The sequence below is a fragment of the Eucalyptus grandis genome, chromosome 5 (genome assembly GCF_016545825.1).
Source record: "Eucalyptus grandis isolate ANBG69807.140 chromosome 5, ASM1654582v1, whole genome shotgun sequence".
Taxonomy (NCBI): domain Eukaryota; kingdom Viridiplantae; phylum Streptophyta; class Magnoliopsida; order Myrtales; family Myrtaceae; genus Eucalyptus; species Eucalyptus grandis.
Genome location: NC_052616.1, coordinates 62705704 through 62731136, shown reverse-complemented (window position 1 = coordinate 62731136; position 25433 = coordinate 62705704). Strand labels below are relative to the sequence as shown.

Genomic DNA, 25433 nt, shown 5'->3' with positions numbered 1-25433 from the left:
TAAAAACAAAAAGCGTCTATAGGAGCCATAAAAGTTTGAAAGCACGGACGTCAAATTATCAAAATAACATGATTCTACCAACAAGGAAATTGTAACATATTTTGCTCACAGACAAAACAATTTTCACAAGACCAAACCTATGTCTCATTCAGATGAACAACTTTCAAATCAGACAACCTGTTTTATTATGAACTCTTTAGTCCGGATGAATTGTGGCCAAACAGAAAAATAAAACGGAGAGGATAAGTAATCTAAAAACATTTAAGAGGAAAGAGCAATAAATGCGGGGACAACGTTTCCATCAATCGGAAAAGAAGTGGACTCACAAATAATGCATATTGCGTTGGGCACTTTTGCAGGTAACTTGCCTACTATTATGGCAAAATATTTACTTTACTCCAATCAAACATTTGATTTTCTCAACAATGGGGGAAGAGACAGAATGTCAGAGCCTTTGAAGACAAAAATTCAACTTTCTTTCCCAATAAAAGACGTCTGACAAAAACTGCTTACTTTTTTCATCAAAGCACTTGAAAGTTGCGGAGTTCTTAAGTTTCTCAAAACTAATTTCCTCAGTGAGTATTACACTATATAGTCATCATATTTTCACCACCATCCTAGAAAAAAAAAAGGAGTGATGGCGAACAAGATGAAGAATGCTAACCCATTCATCACTCAAGATTGAAATAAGTACCAAAGGATGATGCATAAGTAGATCATCATTTTATATTTTTGCATCATCTAAAAGGTCAAAAAGTAAGACCACTTTTACAATTTGACGCAGTTTTAGAATGCACCAACCTCTTGCTGAAGAACTTAAATATGCAATCAACATCACGATCGAAGTACCTGAAAAACAGATAGTAGAAATTTAGCACTGAAAAGAAGAGTGACTAATATATAAATTTGTGCTGAACAGTTGAAGCTTGCAATATCACTTACATCGGTGCATTGTGATGTGATACCGAAACCATTCGAGGAAAATCAATCTTCTAATAATATGGTAGAAAATAATGTAAAATTGTTGAGAAAATTGCACTAAGGTTATCTCAGGTTCTAATAACTCATAAGCATGAAATCAAAGATATACAAAAAGATATATTATAGAGAACATCCCTATTACATTTCCTTGTATTAGCATGTGCGAGTGTGTGTCAAGTTATCCTCTCGTGTGGGTGTGTATCCCATAGCAACTCTAGCAATGATAAAAAAAAAGTAACTTCGGAGTTACCATGATATTGAATTCATTGAAATCACAATGAATGAGGCCGTGTTCTGCCAGGCGAACAATGAGACCTAAAATCCTCTCGAAAACCACCTCTGGGCTTTGCAATTCGCATACCTGCACACTGTAGAAGATATATATCTCATCATTGAAAACAGCAACCTAGCCAGGAGTTGCATATCGAAGAGGTGGGTTTGGGGGTTGGAGGGGGAGGTGATTTTCTTTATTTCTCAGATAATTCACAAGAAAAATGTCAAGTTACAGAAATAGAGGAAATCAGAGAAACCATTAGCTTCTATTCTCCAGTTAAAAAAGGGCATCTACATAAACTATACTTGTTCTCAGATTCTCCAATCCCTAGAGCTTGACTCTAGCAGCTGTGGCCATAAAAACATTCCAATCTATTTCACATTTTACAAAATAGAACTATATTCTCTTCTGCTTCTGTAATGGGGTGGCATTCAATTTCCTGCTCCATCAGTTCTAGCTGCTTAAATTATAAATTTTGCTGAGATACCAAATGGAGCAGCTTGGCCCTAGGACTTGCTACCTAATATTATTATAGATAGCTACAGATTCATTCTTGCAAGTGAGAAGCCTCACAATCATCACAACATGTTCAGGATTCTGGAGAGGAATATTAGGAAACAAAAGTTTCTTAGAAGCTCATCACAAAAGAACTTTTCAACAGCCAATGTACAATCTCTAGAAGGAAGTGCTGACATGTAGGTTTTACATGTGTCCTAAAGAGGCAGAATTAAATAATGAGGTAGCCTCTCTTCATTCTTCCAGAATTTTCTCAATGATAAAAAGTTTCATGGTTGACTACCCAAACGATCTTGAGTTTCAAAAAGAGATTGGATAGGAGAGTCCTCTGTTCTTCACCCAAGGGAAATGGTCGAGATTTTTTGTTATATACAAGAAAAGGGGCTTGGACATGCTAATGAGGGAGCACAATAGCACTCTCTGTGCAAACGAAATTACTTTTGAATTTTAAAAATCTTAGATCGTCTCCCCAGAAGCATGGCCAAATTTTAATATTTTAAGTTCTAAAAATCCTGATAATATCAAACTTACATAAATCCTGGAAGCAAGTGCAATGCCTCCTAATTGTTACAGAATAAAAAAAGGTGAAAAATCAAATCTTGCATGATGACATCTCAAGAGGTCCAAATGCAAGAAGATATGTAGCAAGAAAATGAGGGTGAAAACTGTCAATACAATTGTTTCTCCTATAACATTAAAAATGCTTTAAAAAAAAGGAAAAAGATAGCACCATTCCATTGTTATCTGAATGTTTCTTGGTCCAACTTTGAAGGAAGAAGCTTCAACATATAAATGTGATTCAAAGTAGAAATATTAACAGCCGGATCAACAGAAGTGCATATCATATTATGATGTGACTTGATGATAGGCACATTCACAACATCCTCCACTTTAAAACAAATGGAGGCTGCATGATCTGATCAAAAGTCAGCATTGTTTGGTTCCTGCAACGGCCTAAGCTGGTTGCCTTCTCATTCCTTTCCCCACTTTATGGTCTCACCCATGTCGTTTGTATATGACAAAATAGGTCATTATGTCTCTTGGCAACAAGTCATAACATATTTAAAGAGTAACTCTTAACTTTTTTATGTACCGACTTTGCACAGAGTAAATTGTTCCCTTAAAGAACTGTAAAGTATAATTCCTAGAGGTTAATTGTCTCTAAAAATTACACTGAAAAACATTACATGTGAACCTGACTTAATTGCGTCTAAATGACATCCAAAGAAAAATCATGTATGAAAGAGTAACTATATTCATAAGTGGTCCCTTACCAAGTACAAGGAATAAAAAGAACGTAAACAATAGGAGTTCTTACAAGGGATATCCATGGATGAGTGACATAACCACACAATGCCTATTACACTCCATAGCATTAGGGATTGGAAAACCATGCTCTTCCAATGCCTACAAAGTGAAGCAACTCCGTCGCAGTTCGGTGCTAATCATCAATATCAGAAGGAAGAGCTAATGAATGCAGAGTAAAGCGAGGATATACCTTCATAAAAGAAAAATCTTTAAGTGCAGCAAGTCTTGACAAATAGAGCCAATTATAACTTCTTCGATGCCTCAAGTAATCACGCTTGGATTTAACTGCCCTAAAAGTTCTACCAAGTCTGTGTAGCTTCACACAAGGATGGAACCATCCTCCTTGGCAACCTCAGATATCTTGCAAAAATGTGCGTAGATATGAAATATTTGGTTCATAACCAATAACCATTTGAATGGGAGATTGTAAAAGGCTAGCAGTGGGACGCAATTTTATTAGGGATGCCACATGCAAAACAACATGACCTCATGCTGTATCGTTAAGATTCGTTCTCAATAGTAGAGTGCGGGTAATGATTTAGATATGTCTCATTAAGGATTCTGTCAATCCATTTTGAGTATGAACATATGTGACTGGGTGCTCAACCTCAATTTCAAGTGAAGCACAATAGGTATCAAAACTTTTTGATGTAAATTTACTAGCATTATCCATCCTTATGCTTTTAATTGGATAATCATGGAATTATGTTAAGAGCTTTATAATCTGCACAAGTAAACGTGCAAATGTAACATTACACAAAAATAATAAGCAAACATGGGATCATCTATATGATACGTCCACTAGTACTATAAATTATCGAAACGGTCCACTTGGTGGTTGTATTCATCCACAAATATCATCTTGAATTCTTTGCAAGAATAAAGGGGATTCAAAATTAACATTTATTATAGAAGGTTTGGTAATGAGTTTTCCTTGTGAACAAGCTTCACAATTATAATCCTTGAACAATAATAAATTTGTATTCTTTAAATGGTGTCTTTTTGTATTATGAATTATTCTACGCATCATTGAAGTGACAGGATGACCAAGGCGATCATGCCATAGTCCAAACTTATCAGGTTTTACCAATCTCTATGATATAATGGCGTAGGTTTTAATGGCCTTAATCATAACACAATAAAAACCCATAGAAGAAGCTTCTAGCTTATCAAGCCCTTCTTATAAGAGGTAATGCCAATATATTTCTTATCTTGCTCATAAATAATCTCAATACGGTACCCATTACGGCGTACATCTTTGAAGCTGAGCAGATTCCTTTTTTATCTATTGCTTAGAAATGTATCCTCAATATGCAGGATGGTGCCATTTGACAAAACAATTGTGGCATTCCCAAAATAATCAATGATCGGAACATGACCTGATATTGTATGGATATGTGCTTTACGTAATGTCATGCTTGAGAAAAAATGTCTACTAAGAAATATGGTATGTGTTAATGCACTATCAAACAAACAAACATCTTCCTTTTTCTTGGTATTTTCCATTTACATTTATGTTGACAACTTCAGGTGTCAAGTATCATAAAATTTGCATATTAGTTATAAAGTCAAATAAAATTTCAAATTAATAAATATTATATAATGTTCATAAGCATTTTGTTGACACATAAATTTTGATGACCTGATCATTTATTTATTGTATAGAAAATTAAGAGTCAATTTTATCCCTAAAAAAAATGTTAATTGCATATAGATTTAGGTGCATTTATTTTTAATTTGCATTTTTTGCGTTTTATTGGACCGGTGGTAGATGTGTTCAAATTAATGGTTCTAAGCTTTAACTTGGCAGGCCAGACTAAGCCCCATGAAACGAGCAAATTGGCCCGAGCCCGTTTTATTTTAATGACAAAAATTACCTAAATGGAGATTTGAAATGATTTTACGGTGAATTTTTGAAATTTAAGAAAATCGGGTTGCAATCTTATCTTTAGGTGATAAAATCATTAAAGAATATTCAGGAGATGAGGAAATTAAAAAAGGATTTTGTGATCGGGAGGTTATATGCAATCTTCGAGACGAAGTATTCCACGGATATCACATTTTTTGCCTAAAAAATGGGCCGTGTACGGTGAAGAATGGGGGTTTTTTTTTTTTTCTCTTCGTTGAAGAAAAAAAGGAGTGAAAAGTCAAAAAAGAAATAAGGGTTAATACCTTGAAAAATTCCAAACTGGTACATTTGTGACAAATTTACACCAAACTATTTTTTGACCACCAAAACCCAAAACTGGTATACCTTTGACAAATTTACTCCAAACGATACACTTGTGACAAATTTACCCTTTGTTAGTTTTCGTTAAATTTTACAGTCAAATTATTAAATTAAATTACACGTGACAGTTGACTAGTATATCACTTTAGGATTTTACGCATCGTTGTCACTGTTTACAATTTTTGTGATTTGTTTGTGGTATTAATCTAATTTAGCAAAGATATATTTGTCACAAATTTATTAGTTTGGGGTTTTTTTCAGTCGAATAAATTAGTTTTGGGTAAATTTGTCGTAAATGTACTAGTTTAGAGTTTTTTTTATAGTAGTCGGGGTAAATTTGTCACAAGTGTACCAATTTGGGATTTTTCATGGTCAAAAAAATAGTTTGGGGTAAATTTGCCAGTTTTGGGTTTTTTAGGGTATTAACCCAAGAAAGAAAGAGTGAGAGAGAAGAGACGTGAGTGCAGAGAGGGAGATAGTGAGAGGAGACTTGAGTGACGTGAGGTCAGAGAGAGAAAAAAGAGAGAGAGAAAAACAAGTTACTGTTTGTCTTCTTCGCACGGAGGCTCACGCTCTGTCAGCCTCTCGTTGGCCACGCCCCTTGTTGGCCTCGTCCGCCACGCCTTCGCCTGTTGTCCTCCGGCCACTACTTCTCCCACGCCACCCGTGTTTGTCCGCGAAGCCCCCACACCCGAGGCCGCCGCTCTTTCTGCCCGTACATCGAAGCTCCGCCTGAGCATCCTTGCCATTGCCGCTCGTCACCCCGACAACCGCGCCCGCAACCGTTGCTGCCTCGCTCGCCGCCGCTACGACGCTCGCTTCGTCCCTCTACCCGCACTAGCGGCGCCGTAGCTAGCCACGATGCTCGTGCTACCGTCCTCAATGCCTGCAATAGCTCGCTGCCGCGCCACCATCGCATCGCTGCTGCCCCGTTTGTCGCCGAAGCTCCATTCGCACCAGCACCATTGATCACCCGACGCTAGTGCCTAATGCCCGCACTGCCTACCCGCACACCTCCACCCACATCGTCGGCACCTCTTTTGCCCCTACCCTCCGCGTGCCTGCACCTCCGTCGCGAGCACCCGAGCACCTTCATCGTACACGCTACGCTGCACCTCCGCCGATCCCTTCGCCGGAGCTCCGACGCCGGCCACCCTCTCTCCGGCTATCCCATCAACGTTGCTGCCCTCCCCTTAGGTAGCTTATTTTTAATTTTTAATTTTAATTTTTCACTTATTTTATGCTATGTTATCTTATTTTTTAAAAAGTTTAGTTATTTAAATTGTAGCATTGGATGTCAATATTCATGAATCTTGTAGGCATTAACCACACGAGTCTTATTCAAAATTATTGTAATTATTAATTTGATCCGTAAGATGTCAGATCATTTTTTTAATTATATTAATTTTTGGGCATTTTGATAGTATTTTAATTGTTAAGTCATTATAGTTATTAATTTGATCCGTAAGATTTCGGATAAGATTTTTAATTATTTTGAACTTTATGTAGTGATGTTTAGGGTTAAAATAACCGTTAATTAAACCCGTGAGATAACGGATTATTTTTCGGTTATTTTAATTCTCATTTGATGAATATCATGATTGTTTAAATATAGTTGCTTATATTGGAAAAACACTAAAAATTAAAAAAAAAATTAAAAAAATCAAATCTTGCATCAGAGTGTGTTAGTAAATTAGGATTGCACTTTTAGATGATTTTTGGAATAAATTAAGATTGAATTTTTTTAGATAAGACTCTTAAATAATGTTTGCACATTTAGATAATCTCATTTTTCTTTAAAAATAGTTTTTTAAGATAGGATAGGGTTTAAGTCAAGTTAACCCCTAAAACATATTAGAAAATTATTCATTTTTCAATAGTTTAATTAGGGTTTTTATTAATTCCGAATTTCAATAAAAATACAAAAATATTAGGTGCATGTCAATTAGTTTGCATATTAGGTTCATTTAATTAGAAATAGATTGTTAGTAAAAGTAGGTCATGTAGTTAAAGTGCATGTTTTAAATTCGAAATAAAAGAAAACCCAAAAAATTGTTTACTTTGTGTGTTTATTTCTTTTGATGTGATTTATTTGATTCGTTGAGTGTTTAATAATAACTGAGCACCCATATGATCACTCTATTGCAAGATAGAAATTTAGATTAAAATAAATCCATGCTGCTTGCAAAAAACATTTTTGAAAATAAAAAGAATGGTATTGAAAGGGCATTAGAGAAATCTAGTGTAACCGTGTCCCCGTACCCTTAATCTCCGGTTCGTAGGAGTAAAATAATTCTCCCATATCTAATCGACCTACCATAAACTGATTAGTAGCGATTCCTAGATAAAATCTATGTGCATGTTAAAAACTTGAACCTAAGTCGCGAATTGGTATGGGCTTGAGAGAACCTGAGTTAAATTTAAAGACTTAGTAGTCCATTAGCCTAAACCTAGGTGGTGCACCCGAAATTTAGGTCGCGACAGCTTGGCAATTTCGCAAGGGACTTGCGTTAAAACACTTAGTGGACTTAGGCCAATTTTTCTTTCTCTTTTAAAAATGTTTTTGTTTGATAGCGAGGACACCAGGTTCGTCCTTAACATTTCTAAGGTGTTAAATGTTCTTGCAGATGGAAGGTATGAGGGGAGTAGTCTTTGCTAACCCTTGTCTTGCAGGTTGGAGTTAGGGATGAATGATTTATTTTTCTTGATTAGAAGTGTTGTTTGCATTTAAACTGTTGTGCATGTTTTACTGCTTTTAGCACTATACTATTGTACACACAACCTGCGGTCGAACCTGGGCTACGATAGGATTTTTAGAATGGTGTTGAGAATGATACTTCATCCAAAACAAAACTGCTGTGTAGAGGTTGACCTTCTCTTCCCCGAAATTTTTTTCATGGTGCCGGATGTGTTTGTCCATATCCACGAGACTGCATGATTATTGGGCATTCCATTCGATTGGAGTTAGGAGGATCTGACACGTTAATGTGAGATTGCAACAGTCAAATCATCCTCTTAGCTCCACTTTGTTAAGCCATCTAGGTAGAAATCGATCTTCACATTTCATGCGTGTGTCTATGTGGTTGTCATCGATTTTTCTTGGTGAAGTAAGTCTTCTATCCCTATATTATGCAATTTACTTATACTTTTAGTCCATCTATGTCAATCTAGGTCAATCTTTGATTTAATTCATTTGTAAATCAAAAATGAAAAGAGGAAATTGCCATGCAATGAATTATTTGGAAAATAACAAAAACTTTGGAGAATTTGTTTTCAATTCATATCTAGGAAATTTGGTCTTGCTAGGGTGTCTATTTTTCTAGCTCTTTTAGGAAATTCCCATCTCGTACAATTTTTTCATGAAAAAGAAAAACGAAAAAATTGATTAGATCATTGTCAGGATTGACTATCTATTTACACTTTGTGCTTATTTCGTTCATTTCTTCCCTTTAGGTGACAACAGATCTGCCACACTCGCCCATTGTTACTCAATCAAGAGCTAAAATGGCCGACTAAACCGAGATGCACGATCGTATTTCCACCATGGAAGTTCAGCTCAAACAATTAGTCGCCTCTATGCAGCTTATAACAACTCAAATTCAATCCCTCCAAATGAATTCGATTCTTGCACCCGCTCTCCCCAAGATAGTTGTCTCGAAGCAGGCAAACAAGGCTCAAATGGGTGATGACGACACGCCTGAGCTAGAAGATGACCCATTTCTGACCAATGTAGAAAATGCTAAACTTGTCAATGTCTCTAAAACGGAGCAAGATGAGCGCTTTGCGAAACTGGAAGAGAAAGTGAAACAACTGCAAGAGTCACAGAGCTCACTCCTGTTCAGCCTCTCGGTTTATGAGAAGGTCAAAATGCCAAGCAAGTTCAAGATGCCAAAATTCGAAAAGTACGATGGTACTTCTTGCCCAAAAGCCCACTTGCAAATATACCATGTATGCATGGCCCGACATGTCAAAAATGAGCCCCTCATGATCCAATCATTTCATGTGAGTTTGACCGGGCCCGCGTTGAGCTAGTATGTCATGAAGAATGTGAACCTTCTTGACACTTGGAATGAAGTGGCCAACGTGTTTCTCAAGCAGTACAAGTTCAACAAGGACATTGCACCTTCCCGAGAAGATCTTGAGAGGATGGAGAAGAAGATAAGTGAATCGTTCAAGGAGTATGCTGTAAAATGGCAAAATCTAGTAGCTCAAATCACTCCTGAGCCTACTAATAAAAAGTTGATGAAGTTGTTTGTCAAGACTCTCATGTCTGAATTCCGTAACCGAATGGCTAGCACATACGTCGAGAGCTTCAATCAGCTTATCCCTGTGGGAGAATAAATTTAGATGGGGATAAGGAAAGGATGGTTTATTGAGTCATCCAATAAAAGGTTTTCTACTAAGAAGGAGAAGGAAGCTGCTGAGGATGTGAATGTGACCAATAGCCCAGAAGGTATTAATCGCACCCCGGTTATCCAGATGAATCAAAGACAACAACAAACTACTGGCTGTCAATGGTTTGCCCAAGCAAATAATAGAAGGTAATTCACTCCTCTCCCTGGATCTCCATCCCAAGTGTTGGCAATTGTTTGAAAGAAAGGCTTGCTTCCTAGTGAGCCGAGGCAGCCTAATCACAAAAACATTCATGGTTATGACTCGACAAAGAAGTATGACTATCACAATGGTGAATTGGGACATTCAACTGATGAATGTTCCACCCTCAAGCATTGAATCCAAAACCTCTTGGATACAAAGGTGTTCTCTTTCAATAGTAATCAGAAAAATTCTCTGCCCAGCCATGATGGAGGCGCAAGTGCTGTCACTAAGTGGAGAAATTCTTATCTTCACACTCCTCTGCGAAGGAGTCCTCTTTTTATGCTCTCTAAGATTTCAAGTTTTTAGGATTTCATGCTTTCTAAGATTTCAATTATTGCTTTCGTTTCTAGGGTTTGCTTGTTTGCATTTTCCATTCCAATAATGTAATTCATTTGATTCTATTCAATGAAATTACAATTTTATTTCTAATTTTGAGAGCATGACGGGTACACCAAACCAGTCCAATGACGATATCCAACCATGAAAGAAACTATCATCCACAGAGAAATCCTAAGGGCTGGACTTTATCATGCTTCCTCCAAAAAAAAAAAATTCGAAAACAAAAACATTTCACTGCTAAAAAAAAAAAATTCCCAAAGTTTGTAGTAGATTAAACCTGTTTGTTTGTATGACTCATTTACTTCTTGTCTCAAAACATAATTCTATAACTTGCTATGACAAGGGACATATGAAAATAGCATACCAAGATTCAATGATCATAAACGTAATGCGTGATCAACAAGCTTAGAGCGTACTTGCAATGAAAAAACAGATTTGGGGCAAGTAAAAATAGACTATCATTCTCCGGTGGAACATCCTGGGGGCAAGTTTGCTCCAAATTACAGCGGCCCATATGTGGTGAAGAAGGTACATCTTGGAGGTGCCTTGATCTTGGCAGAAGTGGGTGGTCATGAGTTTTTCACTCCTATTAATTATGATGCTGTCAAGAAGTATTAACCATGATTGAATTTGTCATATCATGTTTTGAACTGCAAGCATTTTTATGATGAACAAATTGCTTCAATGAGTTCAATAGTTCAAATTTATTACAAATCTTGCATGTTTTCCTTAATAAATTGTGTGAGATAGATTGAATGTGTCAAATGTGATACTTTGGAATGATGAAAGACAAACCATATTCCATACATTGTTTCATACACTAACCCCTAGTGAGTTGTGTGAAAAATTCCATACCTACGAGGAAAAATGTGATCTCGCAAAGGGTACGTCAATCGAGGTGATGAGAGGCAGTTTTTTCTTTTACCCAAAACACTACATGTATATCCATTGTTTAGCCCTTTGAGCCCACACACATGAAGAACTTTCTAAATTATCCCTGTCAAGGATCATTCCACACTGGGACAAAATTTGAAATGAATAATAGGAATTTCCTTACTTACACTTGCATCAATATTCGAGTATTGCTTTCGTAGTGTAGCTTATACGATAATTGAAGTGCCTTAAAATGACGAAGAACAGTTCTTCCTCTATCCCACACACTTTTATCTATTGTATAGCCCATTTGAGCTTATGAATTCATTTCACATTAAACCCAATTGGTATCATCCCCCACACTGGGGCAAGGCAAGAATAACAAACCACTCAAGTAGCATGGTTTACAATGTTGATAAAAGATGAAGGCTGCGCGAGCCCAAAGAAAATAAGTTCAAAAAAAAAAAAAGAGGCATGAAAAAGCAGTGTGCTTAGTAAAAGTAAAGCCAATGCCCAAAGAATCAAACATTTGATGTAGTGAGTCGTATCCGTAACATAGCAGTACTAAAAAACTCAAATGCTGAAATGTTACAGTCAATGGAGTTATGATGTGAAGGAAATTTTCGACGGTGGAGAAAAATTAGTGGAAATGTCAAGATGATCACCAACTTTGACCCCCAAACACTTTTTAAGCCTAATGATCCTTTCATTTCTCAACGCATGAGCTAAGCCTACGTTACGTCCTTTGCAAAGTCTCTTTAGATTAGGACACTTGAATTAACATAAAAGTTCATATGTTTGAAGCATCACTCGAAGAAGTGCACGTAAACCAATTTCTACCTCATGTTTTTTGACTTGTAAACCCCAAGGCAATTGCGAAATGTCATTTTTCAATAACCTCGACTCAAAGAGTCCCCTTTGATAAGCCGTTGACCAATCCTACATTACGATTCCGTTAAAGACCTCTCAGATTGGTAAGGTCGTACCACTTGTGACATTGCTCAGACTCTTGTTTGGCATGACAATGGTTAAAATTATTTTTGCTCAGACATTGCTCAGGCTCTTTTAATGAGGATGAGTGAAAAGTCCTTTCAAACCGAAAGATCCCTCACCTAACACATCTATGACACTCATGTGTTCAGATTTGAATATTCTTCTGAAATATTTCCTAATGGAAATTAGGTGATGCAAGATTGATAAAAATCATCACACATGGACCTCACTTGAATTAATGCATATTTGTGAATGCATGTTGCCTCTCCTACATTTGTGTTTTACAGGAGATGTGTCCCAAGGATCAGAGATGTTATCGGATGAGTATATCTCTATCCGTACCTTAAATACTTATCATTGCACAGGTATTCTCTCTCAAGTGCATCGACACTTGACTCAATTGAGCTATCCCCCAAAGATTTTTCTCTAGATTCAGTCTGATTAAGGTGACCGAAGAAAGTTTCGGGTCCTAGCCAAGCAAAACCTTAGTTGAGGCAACCGTAGAAAGGTACGGGTCAATGAGAAAATGAATCTGTGTTTAGGCGACCATAGAAAGGTACGAGTCTTAGACAACATTTATTGCTCTAACAGGCAATCGTAGAAATGTACGAGTCCTGGAAAAGCAATTTCCCCATTCAGGCGACTATAGAAAGGTACAGGTCCTAAACACAACTAAACACTGCCATACTGAGCGATTGTAAAAAGGTACGGGTCCTAGGAAAACAGTCTCCTTACAAAGCCTCGTTATTATTCTGGGCAACCGTAGAAAGGTACAGATCCTGGACATGTAACACCAACTATCTTGAATCACTCTACCCTCCTTAAAGGTAAGATATTCCAGGTAGGTTCCTTTGACATCTCAGTCTGGATCTAGATGTCTTAATTCTTTTCATTAAACATTTCACTCTGGATGTGAATGTTTTTCGATCATTCTCGTTATACCTTAGTCTAGATCTAGGTATTTCGAGTTCAAAAATTTTGACATCTCGGTCTAGATCGGACATCTTAATTATTTTCATGTAAACATTTCACTCTGGACGTGAATGTTTTTTCGACCTTTCTCATTATACCTTAGTCTAAATCTAGGTTTTTTTGAATTAAAAAATATTGACGTCGTAGTTTGGATTTAGATGTCTTAATTCTTTTCATTAAACATTTTACTCTAAATGTGAATGTTTCTCGACTTTTCTTGTTATACCTTAATCTGAATCTAGGTATATTGAGTTAAAAAATCTTGACATCTCAGTCTGGATCTGGATGTCTCAATTATTTTTGTTGAACATTTCACTTTGGATGTGAATGTTCTTCTCAGTCTCGATGTCTCAATTCATTACATGTTAGACTCATCAAGGAACTTGAGTGGAAACTAAATACTTGTGGGGTAAATGTGGATTTATCATGTACTTTAAGATGCTCTACCGCACTAACTGGTAAGTAATTGTAGGTATGTTCTTTCCTTTCACATCATGCATTTGCATTAGCATTTCCATGCATCATATGAATTGCATTTTAAAAAATGGGATACATTTCCCGATAAAAAAATCATTAAGTGCATGTGCATGGTTAAAATTTAGGTTTCAATTTGTCTTTGAATTCAACCTCTACGAGCTCACCTTCAAAGCAGGACAGCTGTTGACACCTAAATTTTGGCAATTTGGTCATTTATTTATTGCATAGAAAATTACATGTCAATTTTATCACTGAAAAAAATATTAATTGCATATAGATTTTAGGTGCATTTGTTTCTAATTTACATTTTTTACATTTTATTGGATCGGTGGTGGATGGGTTCAAATTAATTGTTCTGAGCTTTAACTTGGCAGGCCGAACTAAGCCCATGAAACGAGCAAATTGGCCCGAGCCCATTTTATTTTAATGACAAAAATACCTAAATGGAGATTTGAAATGATATTACGATGGGTTTTGGAATTTAAGAAAATCAAGTTGCAATCTTATCTTTAGACGATGAAATATGTAAAGAATATTCGAGAGATGAGGAAATTAAAAAATGATTTTTGTGTTCGGGAAGTTATAAGCAATCTTCGAGACGAAGAATTCCATGGAGATCACGTTTTTGCCTATGAAAGGGGCCGTGTACGGTGAAGAATGGGGTTTTTTTTTTCTCTTCGTCAAAGAAAAAAAGGAGTGAAAAGTCAAAAAGAAAGAAAGAGTGAGAGAGAAGAGACGTGAGTGCAGAGAGGGAGACAGTGAGAGGAGACGTGAGTGACGCGAGATCAAAGAGAGAAAAAAAGAGAGAAAAAAAGGTTACTGTTTGTCTTCCTCACACGGACGCTCGCGCTCTGCTAGCCTCTATTGGCCACGCTCCCTACCGGCCTCCATCTGCCATGCCTTCACTTGTCGTCCTCCGACCGCCGCTTCTCCTGCACTACCCCTATTTGTCCGTGAAGCCCCCGCGCCCGAGGCCGCCGCTCGTTCTGACCGTACACCGGAGCTCCGCCTAAGCATCCTTGCGATTGCCGCTCGTCACCCCCGACGACCGCACCCCTGCAACCGTAGCTGCCTCACTCGTCGCTGCTATGACGCTCGCTCCGTCCCTTTGCCCGTGCCAGCAGTGCCGTAGCCAGCCACGACTCCCGTGCTACTGTCCTCAACGCCTGCAAAAGCTCGCTGCCGCGCCACTGTCGCGTTGCTGCTGCCCCGTTTGTCGCCGGAGCTTCGTCCACGCCAACACCTCTGATTGCCCGACACCAGTGCCTGACGCCCGCACTGCCTACCTGCGCACCTCCACCCACAACGTCAACACCTCTTTCGCCCCTGCCCTCCGTTGTGCCTGCACTTCCACCGTGAGCACCCGAGCACCTCCACTGTACACGCTACGCCGCACCTCCGCCGATCCCTTCGCCGGAGCTCCGACGCCAGCCACCCTCTCTTTGGCTATCCCATCAACGTCATTGCCCTCCCCCTTAGGTAGCTTATTTTTAATTTTTAATTTTAATTTTTCACTTATTTTATGTTATGTTATCTTCTTCTTTTTTTAAGTTTAGTTATTTAAATTGTAGCATTGGATGTCAATATTCATGAATCTTGTAGGCATTAACCGCACGGGTCTTGTCCAAAATTGTTGTAATTATTAATTTGATCCGTAAGATGTCGAATTATTATTTTTTAATTATATTAATTTTGGGCATTTTGATAGTATTTTAATTGTTAAGTCATTATAGTTATTAATTTGATCCGTAAGATTTCGGATAAATTTTTTAATTATTTTGAACTCTATGTTGTGATGTTTAGGGTTAAAATAACCATTAATTTAACCAATGAGACAACGGATTATTTTTCGGTTATTTTAATTCTCATTAGATGAATATCTTGATTGTTTAGATATAGTTGCTTATCTTGGAAAAACACTAAAAATCAAAATCAAAAATCAAAAAAATCAAATCTTGCATTGGAGTTTGTTACTAAATTAGGATTGCATTTTTAGGATTGCACTTTTAGATTGATTTTTAGAATAAATTAGGATTGAATTTTTTTAGATAAGACTCTTAAATAATGTTTGCACATTTAAATAATCTCATTTTTCTTTTAAAATAGTTTTCTAAGATAGAATAGAGTTTAAGTCAAGTTAACCCCTAAAACATATTAGAAAATTATGTATTTTTCAATAGTTTAATTAGGGTTTTTATTAATTCCGAATTTCAATAAAAATACAAAAATATTAGGTGCATGTCAATTAGTTTGCATATTAGGTTCATTTAATTAGAAATACCTTGTTAGTAAAATTAGGTCATGTAGTTAAAGTGCATGTTTTAAATTCGAAATAAAAGAAAACCCAAAAAGTTGTTTGCTTCGTGTGTTTATTTCTTTTGATGTGATTTATTTTATTCGTTGAGTGTTTAATAATAACTGAGAACCCGTGTGACCACCCTATTGCATGATAGAAATTTAGGTTAAAATAAATCCATGCTGCCTACAAAAACATTTTTGAAAATAAAAAGAATGGTACCGAAAGGGCATTAGAAAAATCTAATATAACCAAGTCCCCGTACCCTTAGTCTCCGGTTCATAGGAGTAAAATAATTCTCTCATTATTTTACTTAAGTGTCTAATCGACTTACCATAAATTGATTAGTGGCGACTCCTAAATAAAATCCATGTGCATGTTAAAATCTTGAACCTAAGTCACGCATTGATTTGGGCTTGGGAGAGCCCAAGCTAAGTTTAAAGACTTAATAGTCAATTAGCCTAAACTTAGGTGGTGCACCCGAAATTTAGGTCGCAACACATTTTATTATATAACCACATTAGAGAACAATAAAAGGTAAGAAAAGCAACTAGAAAAGAAATTATTAGAATCATAAAATTCGAAGTCCAAGTCGTCATCCACCAATCTGATGCATTATCAAAGTAATCAGAAGTCCTCAAAGAAATCAGAGACATATAGGGATGCATTTGCTACTTCAAGAGCAAGAGGAGTCCCACCGACAGAGATATTGTTGGCCTTAACAATGGTTATGGTAGTATGATTGATTTCAATGACATGAGATTTCCTACGCTTGCCCGTATTTTTTAAAGATGCCTAGTATAGATCAATAAAGTGCTTTGACATACAACAAGTAGTGACTTATGCATAGTCATGTTACAATGATGGCAAATACTTTCATTAGTCACATTCTTTGGTTTCTTTTCTTTGTCACGATTTACGTCAAAGTTAAATTTCCTAAGACGGTTAAATTTCTTGACATCCCTCCTAAGATTATGTTCTTGCCGTGCTTATAGCCCTTAAAATGGCCAACATTTTTTTTTAGAGTTAGCATGTGTTTCAAGCAATACTTTTGAGCCGGTAGGTCTAAGATAATGATTTTTTAGTAGCAATTCATTAGTTTGCTCAGCAACGAGGAGCACAGAAATTAATTCAAAGTTTGTAACAAATTGACGCTGCCAGTATTGCTGTTGCAATACAATATTCGAAGCATAGAAGGTGGAGAAAGTTTTCTCTAACGATTCTACATCAGTGACCTTAATACCGCATAACTCAAGCCGAGAAACAATATTAAATAAAGCAGAGTTATAGTCAGACACTGATTTAAAATATTGCAATATGAGATTTTGCCAGTCATATTGTGCTTGAGGGAGGATAGCAGTTTTGGTATGATCATACCTATCATTCAATCTCTTCCACAAAGTCTTAGGGTCTCGAATGGATAAATATTGAGTCTACAAGCTCTCATACAAATGACGACGAATAAAAATCAATGCATTTGCTTTATCTTTTACATTTGAGGTTCCGACTCCTGTAATTACATTAGCGAGACATTGCCCTTGGATGTGCATTTCCATGTCAAGGCAATAGGCTAGATAATTATTTCCACTCACTTTCATAATGTGGAATTTGAGCTTTTTAATATTTGTCATAATTCTCGCAAAAATAAATCTTTAAATTAATTAGAATGATTTTCAAATATCCACCGTCGCTTTAAGAGCAAAAGGATACCTTTAAAATTGAAATTGGTTTCAGGCCAAGAAAAAAATGAAGAATTGATAGGAAAAGATGAAGTATAAGTTGATTAATGAAAACAAATAGAACACTTACCTTGCAAAAATCACTTACTTAATTGGTAGATCTTCGTGCTGATAGCGTGTTGTAAAATATCACGTTGCAAATATAAAATAGAGAGAATAGAGAGATTAAGTAGAAAAAGCTAGAGGAGAAAATTTTATTTTCACTATCACTTTTTACTATGACAAAAACTAAACTCATATTTATAATAAAACAATGATGCATCATTAATGTCAATATATTGAATAATATATATATTTGATAGGGAGATAAACATTCATTGAATAGAGATGTGTACTTAGAATTAGAATGTATGATACAAATATACCATAATAAGTACATTAGATAAGATAAATATAATGAATATTCATTCATTCACGTATTTCTTAACAACGGCATTATTATAACGTGGAGAAATGCATCTCTCTTGATCTTGGTAAATTTAACGTCTTTAGACTCACATTGAACTGATGCTCTTGACCATTTCTTCAAAATCAGTCAAATTAATAATCTCTCTTAAGTTTCCCTCCCCCTTGTTTCCATTTTATTCCAAAGTAAGATGAAAACATCATAAGTGTCATGACTTTCACATAGTACTCAACTATTAAGTGCCGTAACTTCTATAAAAGATTCTCTCAAATGTCATAACTTTCAATCAATCGCTCAATGCCAAATTTTTTTTAAAAACTTATGTTTGAATATCAGAAATCCGACGTGGTATAACATTTGTGATGAATGTTTTTAAAAAGTTATGATACTCAAATGATCAATTGATAAATTATATGACACTCAAGTAATTGAAAAAAAAAATTATGATACTTAAATGAGCACTATACATTAATTATGATAGTCAAGTTATAAAAAAAAAATATGGCACTTGAATGTGCACGGTATGAAAATTATGGCATTTGTATGTTATCTCCAAAAAGTATATGCTTCCTTTTGTTTTTAACATATGAGTCTGAGTGATGATAGGATAGAGTGTTGCAGCCCGCCCACCAATCTACTCAAACAGAGATAATTGAATAAACCATCCTTCATTTTTTTGTTTGGTTGTAGAATCCTTCGCTATACTTGGACGATGAAATTATTTAGATAGAAACTTGTGTGTTGGATTAAATTCAATGAGATCATATGACTAGTTAATATTCTTGAACTTTTACACCTGAAGGTTTCATAGAATTCTAACCTTGTCAGATTAGAAGAACAAAGTGCAAAAATCCCCTTTCAGCGGTTTCCAATCGACCTCCTTATCTAAAGCATAAACAGTCCTCCCTACTATTGCGTATCAAATTGCAAGGAATTAGGCTTAGCAAAAGTAGAGCGCCACGCGATTATTCCTGCATATAAGTAGATCTCCTCTTCCCACAGTACTATTCAACTACCACCAATCTGCTTCTGTCTGCGAGTTCCTGCTCATTGTAAATTGGTACTATGAATGAGAGAGACCAGCAGCGAGATACAAGCTAGAATCCAGCTATATGTTATGCAAATGAAGCTATCAAAGTAGTTGACGCAATTGAGTTTCTTTTCTGCGACACGATCTCTCCCTCTGGGCGATGCGTGTGTGAGTGAGTGAACAGAGATTGTTTGGTAATGTGAAGTTTCTTCTATGTTCCCTATTTTTATCTTTTGTTTTTATGGTTCCAGATGGAGACTTGCAATGACTATTGTGTATGTTCCCGAAAGTATATAAAGCAAGGAATTATACTTTCAAAGAATCCCCTTGGAAATTCAGTTCAATTGCAAATAATATATGGAGATCATTGTTTCCAAAAGAAAAAAAAAATTGAGCCAAATGGATGCCCACTGTACAAAGTTATAATAGGCTTCTCATCTAAAATTCAATTAGAGCAAGTTGAAAAGCTCAATAAGATGATCTTGTCACGAATTTGAAGTATAAATCTTAAAGTTTTGCTCATTGGACCCGGCGTTATTGAAAAAACTATTGTTAAACACAATAAAAGTACCACTCGCATTGAATTGTCAAATGGGAAAAGAAGGAACGGAGTCAAAAGGAGGCGTCTCTAATTTGTTTGTTTTTTTTTTTTTAATTTCCATGCGTTCCCAAGGCCAGATGAATAAAATACGACAAAATTTGGAAAAATCTAAAGGCATTTAAAAATAAAATAATATGCGCCGGACCAGAGATATCCAGAGACACCAATTTCCGAAGAGTAAGGAGCTCGCTGCGTGGGGTGGGGAGTTCCCCCCGTCGTCTTCTCTCATGTCATCATGTCAAACCTTAACCAGCATCGTTCTCCCTTCGTGTCGTTCGCCTGCATCTCCCTCTTCGCGGTCCCGCCGCTTGCCGAGGATGTCTACTCATCCCATATTCCTTGATCATCGTCCCCTTCACCTCCTTCTCAAATGCCACGAATTGCCGGTCGAGATGGAGCCCTCATCGTCGGAGAAGCATGAGGCCTACTATGACAACGACGACGACAAGAAAGCGAAACCAGAGCGGGTCGTCCAAGTCCCCGACAAAAGTACATCCTCGTCACTAAGAGCGCGTTTGGTAACGTTTTTGTTCAAAAATTGTTCAGGAACAAAAATATAAAAATTATTTCTACTCCGGTGAACAATTTTTGAACGAGAATAAGGCATTTGGTAAACTTGTTCCGGAAATAAAAAATAAACAGAATCATGTTTAGTAAATTTGTGTTCTTTTTTTGTTTCTTTTAATTTTTTAATATTTTTATTTTTATTTTCTTTTTTCTTTTTTTCTTCTTTTGGCCGGTCGCCGCCTCGGCCATGGTCGGCGATCGCCCAATGAGGGCCGGCGGCCTCGCCCGACCATAGCGAGGCCGAGCCTCGCGATGGTTGCGCGAGGCTCGACCACACCTTGACCGGGCGAGCTCGGGCTCGCCCGCATCCGACGAGCCGAGCTCGCCCGGCCTTGCCCCACGCCGGCAAGGCTCGGCCTCGCCTTGGTTGGGCGAGCTCAGCCCTCACCAGATCCGGCGAGCCCGAGCTCGCCCAACCACCGGCGAGGCTCGGCCTCGTCGGGCCACCGCTGGCCGGTGAGGCCGAGCCTCGCAAGGGCCGGCGATGCTCGGCGATGCTCGGCGAGGTCGCCGATCGCTGGCCATGGCCGAGGTCGGCAACCGGCCAAAAAAAAAGAAAAAGAAAAGAAGAAAAAAAAAAGAGAAGAGAGAGAAAATTTGTTCTTAAAAATTGTTCCGTAAAAGGGAAACACTTTTTCTTGTTTCTTGTTTCTTGTTTCTGTTCCAAATGTGTTCTTGGGAACAAAAAAATAAATTTGGAACAAAAACGCAAACAAACATATTTCTGTTCTTTTTTTGTTTCCTGGAAAAAAAAACAGAAATTTTGTTCATAAACAAAAATAAAGAAGTTAACAAACAGGGCCTAAGGCGCAGCTTTTGGACGCCATTTTGACGACCGTGTTCGACGACCCGGACAAAGCCCTTCAGTTCCTCGATGTGTCTCGGTAAGACTTCCTCTCTACTCATCATCTTCACCGTCCTAACCGAATCGCGAAAACTCGATGGTACTACCTCACTCATTTACTTCCGTTGGACGCCGACCCAGGTGTTTGGACGCCATTATTCATGCTGAACATAAGGTCGTTCTAGAAGACATGCGGGCTGATTATTCCATCATTTCAGGTTTCACGGAAAAGGAGGAAACGGTTGATGATGGGAGGCATAGCGAGCTCGTCGCCGATGAGATGAAGTCCGACGCGACCATGAGAGGCAAGGAGGGTAAGATAGAAGTTGAGGAGCAATTGCCTCTAATGTCCTCTACTATGTTGAAGAAACTGGTTGGTTCTTCCGTAAACAATGGGAGGAAATGCGGTGGTGATCCATCCAGGTTAGTTATGGTGCCACATAGCAGCAAACGTGCTTCAGAATTCAAGTGAATTAAGTTTCTCATTGAGTCGCCCGTTCATTTGTTATTCCAGTTCATGCTCAGGCAAATCTGACTCCCAACGACCATTTTTGTTAGAGTTGCTGTGGCCACTCGTTTCCAGCGGGCTTTCATGCGACTTCTTTGCAATGCACAGTTTGAAGAGCTATCGGCTAGCGATTTAATGGAAGAGAGCCTCTAAGGCCAATGCTATAATTTACAGGTAAACACATCCCAGATAATGGTGCTGAAAGTTTGATATTTTCACCTATCTTTATACCGAGTTTCGAATTGCCTACTGAGAAGATGTATTACGGTTGGACATTTTTTATTCCAATGACCTTGTTGCAACGTAATCCAACTGTTGCATGGTTTCAACTGATGTACAATGCTGATGACATGACATATGATTGCAGCATGCCATTGTTTCTGGTGCTTATATTGTGTTCTCTTTGTCAATTTTGTTTTATTCTTGTTCTATATGTGTTTTGATTGCAAGCACTGAATTGTGCAGTTATTTGCCTTTGACTCACTATGTACTAGAGTTCTTGCTATATATCAGCTTATCAGGCGTGTGAAGAAGCTGCTTGGATTTGATAAAAAAAAAAAAAAAGCTGCTCAGATGAGAGTGCATGCTTCTGTTCTTACATACAATCGCTTGGACAAATTGGGACTGTGGAATCCTGATACAAAGCATATTCGTAATGCTAAACAGATAACTACATGTACAAGTGTGTTGTTGCTGATCCCACTTAGTGGAATAAGAGGCTAATTTCTTTTACAACTAAAGCAACCGAGAAGTTTGGCTATACTTCTATTAATTTGGGTTTCCATCGTAGAGCTCTGCCACTATATCTCAAGTTATCTAGATTTTTACTCTGCCAGTGTAGAAGAAATTTAGATTGTACTGCTAATTGCTTTTATATTAATACAGTCCAGTAAAGAAGAAGAATGTTTTTGGACGTCTTAAATAGCTTCTTTACTAATATACTGACAGTAAAATTTTGTTTGTCGGATATTTTTAATTGTACTAAGTGAGGACATCAGTTGGATATTGTTTGCAGTCAATGGATCTTTACCTTAGTTGTGAGAAAAATTTGAAAATTCTCTACAGCAGTGTGCTATATGAAGATGCTATATGAGGATGTTGTCTTTCTCATTTGTGATCTCTTCAGTGAATCTATGTGGATGACTTGCTATTGGCTTAAATTTTCTTTCCAGTCTATCATTATCAACTCATATCATACAGGCGGGGTTATGCAACTGAGAGGCAGAAGGGCCTACTGCTAGTTGAAAAATTGGATTACATACAGTCCAAACTTCTGCAAGGAATTCTCGTTACCATATCAAAACCATTGGGGAAGCTTGGCGCGTGGGTGATTGAGGTCATTCTTTTCTCTGCAGCATGTTTCTACACCCAAGGACCTCATCTTTTCATTACTGAATGCCTAAATATAAATGAAGGCTGTATGGGTTTAATTCAATAGAAATATGCCTTTCATGCCGGAAATCTATTTTCTACAGAACAATAAAATCTGAAGAACATTTTGGATATCAAGAATATAGAGTGAAGCTTGGAAATTTTGAAAGATGAATCTTGTTTCAGAAAGAGAAAATTAAGGAGAACGGTTTTGAGATGGAAGTTCTGGAGCAAAACTAATTTGATAGGAATCTTCTCCTTTTTTCTTCTTTTGGTGCTGAAAATTCTGAAAAGTTGATTGTGCCTGTTATCCAAGCTTTAGGTGAAAGTAGACTACAGTTTCTTTGTTTTTAACGAAAACAATCTTTTTATTATGTCACAAGCACTTCCTGTAACCTATTATTTCCCATGAAAAGAGAAGATGATAGTTTGTAATATTTTTGGTGAACCGGACATACCCAAATGTTCTTTGAGGCTCGTCCTTCGGGTTCTGCAATTTAAGAAATGCGGTTCTTTTTTTAACATGTAAATTCTACATAGTGCAATTCTTCTATAGGAATTTGCTTCAAGATGTGAAAAAAATTATTATTATTATTATTATCTTTACTTATGTCAAGCTGTACTGCCTTACCGTAAATGCATCATCTGCTTTTCTCCTTTCAGAGAATATGGCTTAATTTTATTGTGTTAAACAGAAATTGAAAGGTTCTTATTCCACCGAAGAAATCAAGGATTGGACAAAGAAGTTTAAGCATTGGGTTTTAGAAGCTTCTGACTTGCAGATTTTCTAGAGATCCTTGATGGTACATTTGAAGTGGGTCACAGTTAAATCAGGAGCTCCCTATCTGGCTTGCGGCCCAAAAGGCAGTGACACGTTACGAAGAAATCTTATCATCAACTGGACCTCGTGGAAGGCTTTTAAGGAAATTGCTTACATGGACTGGGCTTGTGCCGCCAATGCCAGAAACCCCATTTGAGTTCAAGGGTGATAACGACGAATCAGAACCTTATTTAAGGTTTGTGAACTCAATTTCAGTTTTCTTCCTTTCATCAAGTAAATTCTTCAATATCTTATTGATCAAATTTTGAACTAGAATGCATTTTATTTGACATAATAGATTAAGTGTTTATGGTCATGCAGGCCAATCTCCATATCCATGATTTTACGTAGTGATGTATGGAGGCCAGTTACAGAGAAATCTTGGACAAACAATGTTTGGGAAGTGTTGAAGACCGGAGTTTCCATTTGCCTTTCGCAATCTATCCTTCAGATATTCAGCTTCATGAAATTTGCTGCTTTTTCAACATTTTATACTTTCACTGAACTATCCTTTTAAGTTGTAGGTTATTGACTAGGCAAACCTTGATGATGCGACATCTCCCCTTTTCTGCGGCTTTTCTCTCCGAAATTTCTTTCAAGTTTGCATAATATTTCGAGACGAAGGCCCTAGACAAAAAAACTACACTGAAAAAACGAAAAACGGCATTGTAGCTACATTTTTTCCCCGGTATGTGCACTACTGCATTGAGTTTGAGTAGACAAACCTTGATGATGCGGCATCTCCCCTTTCCTGTGTCCTTTCTCTTCGAAATTTCTTTCGACTCTGCATAATATTTCAAAACGAAGGCCTTGGACAAAAAAACTGCGCAGAATTAAGGAAGAACGGCAATGTATCTACATTTTTTCCCCATTATGTTCATTATTGCATTGTGTTTGAGTAGACAAACCTTTACGATGTGGCTACTCCCCTTTTCTACCGGCTTTTTCCCCAAAATTTCTTTTGACTCTACATAATATTTTGAGACAAAGGCCTCGGACAAAAAAACCGCATAGAAAAAACATGAAACGGCACCGTAACTACATTTTTTCCCCGTTATGTGCACTATTGCATTGAGTTTGAGTAGGCAAACTTTGTAGATGCGGCATCTCCCCTTTTCTGCGCGCTTTTTCCACAAATTTTCTTTCGACTCTCCATAATTTTATGAGATGACGGCCTCGGACAAAAAAACTGCGCAGAAAAAAAGAGGAACGACACTGTACCTACATTTTTTGCCCATTATGTGCACTTCTGCATTGAGTTTGAGTAGGCAAACATTGATAATGCGGCATCTCCCCCTTTTTGCGGCTTTTCTCTCTGAAATTTCTTTCGAGTTTGCATAATATTTCGAGACGAAGACCCAAGACAAAAAAATTGCACAGAAAAACGAAGAACAACACTATAGCTACATTTTTCCTGTTATGTGACAATTGCATTGAGTTTGACTAGGTAAACCTTGATGATGAGGCATCCCTCCTTTTTTTTTTTTTTTTGTAACCCAGAAACCCCGAAAGCCAACAAATAGGTGAAAGAACCCAGGCCGACGCAGTTGGTGGCCACCACACTCACGCTAGCAGTTAAATCACCCTACGACGCACTGGGGATTCGAATCCCTCCCCTTCACAAGGAGGAGAGGGCCCAAAGCTAGCAACACCACCCAGGTGGGTGGTAGGCATCCCTCCTTTTTTGCGGGC

The 25433-nt window shown here is 37.4% G+C and overlaps 1 long non-coding RNA gene across 1 annotated transcript; it reads left to right on the top strand.

The window, feature by feature from the left end:
* Positions 1 to 21376: 21376 nt before the first annotated feature.
* On the top strand, positions 21377 to 23704 carry LOC108957193. Its single transcript, XR_005551227.1, has 4 exons — positions 21377 to 21465; positions 21601 to 21724; positions 22751 to 22886; positions 23617 to 23704. It is a non-coding gene; the product is annotated as an uncharacterized LOC108957193 (long non-coding RNA).
* The last annotated feature ends 1729 nt before the right edge of the window (positions 23705 to 25433 follow it).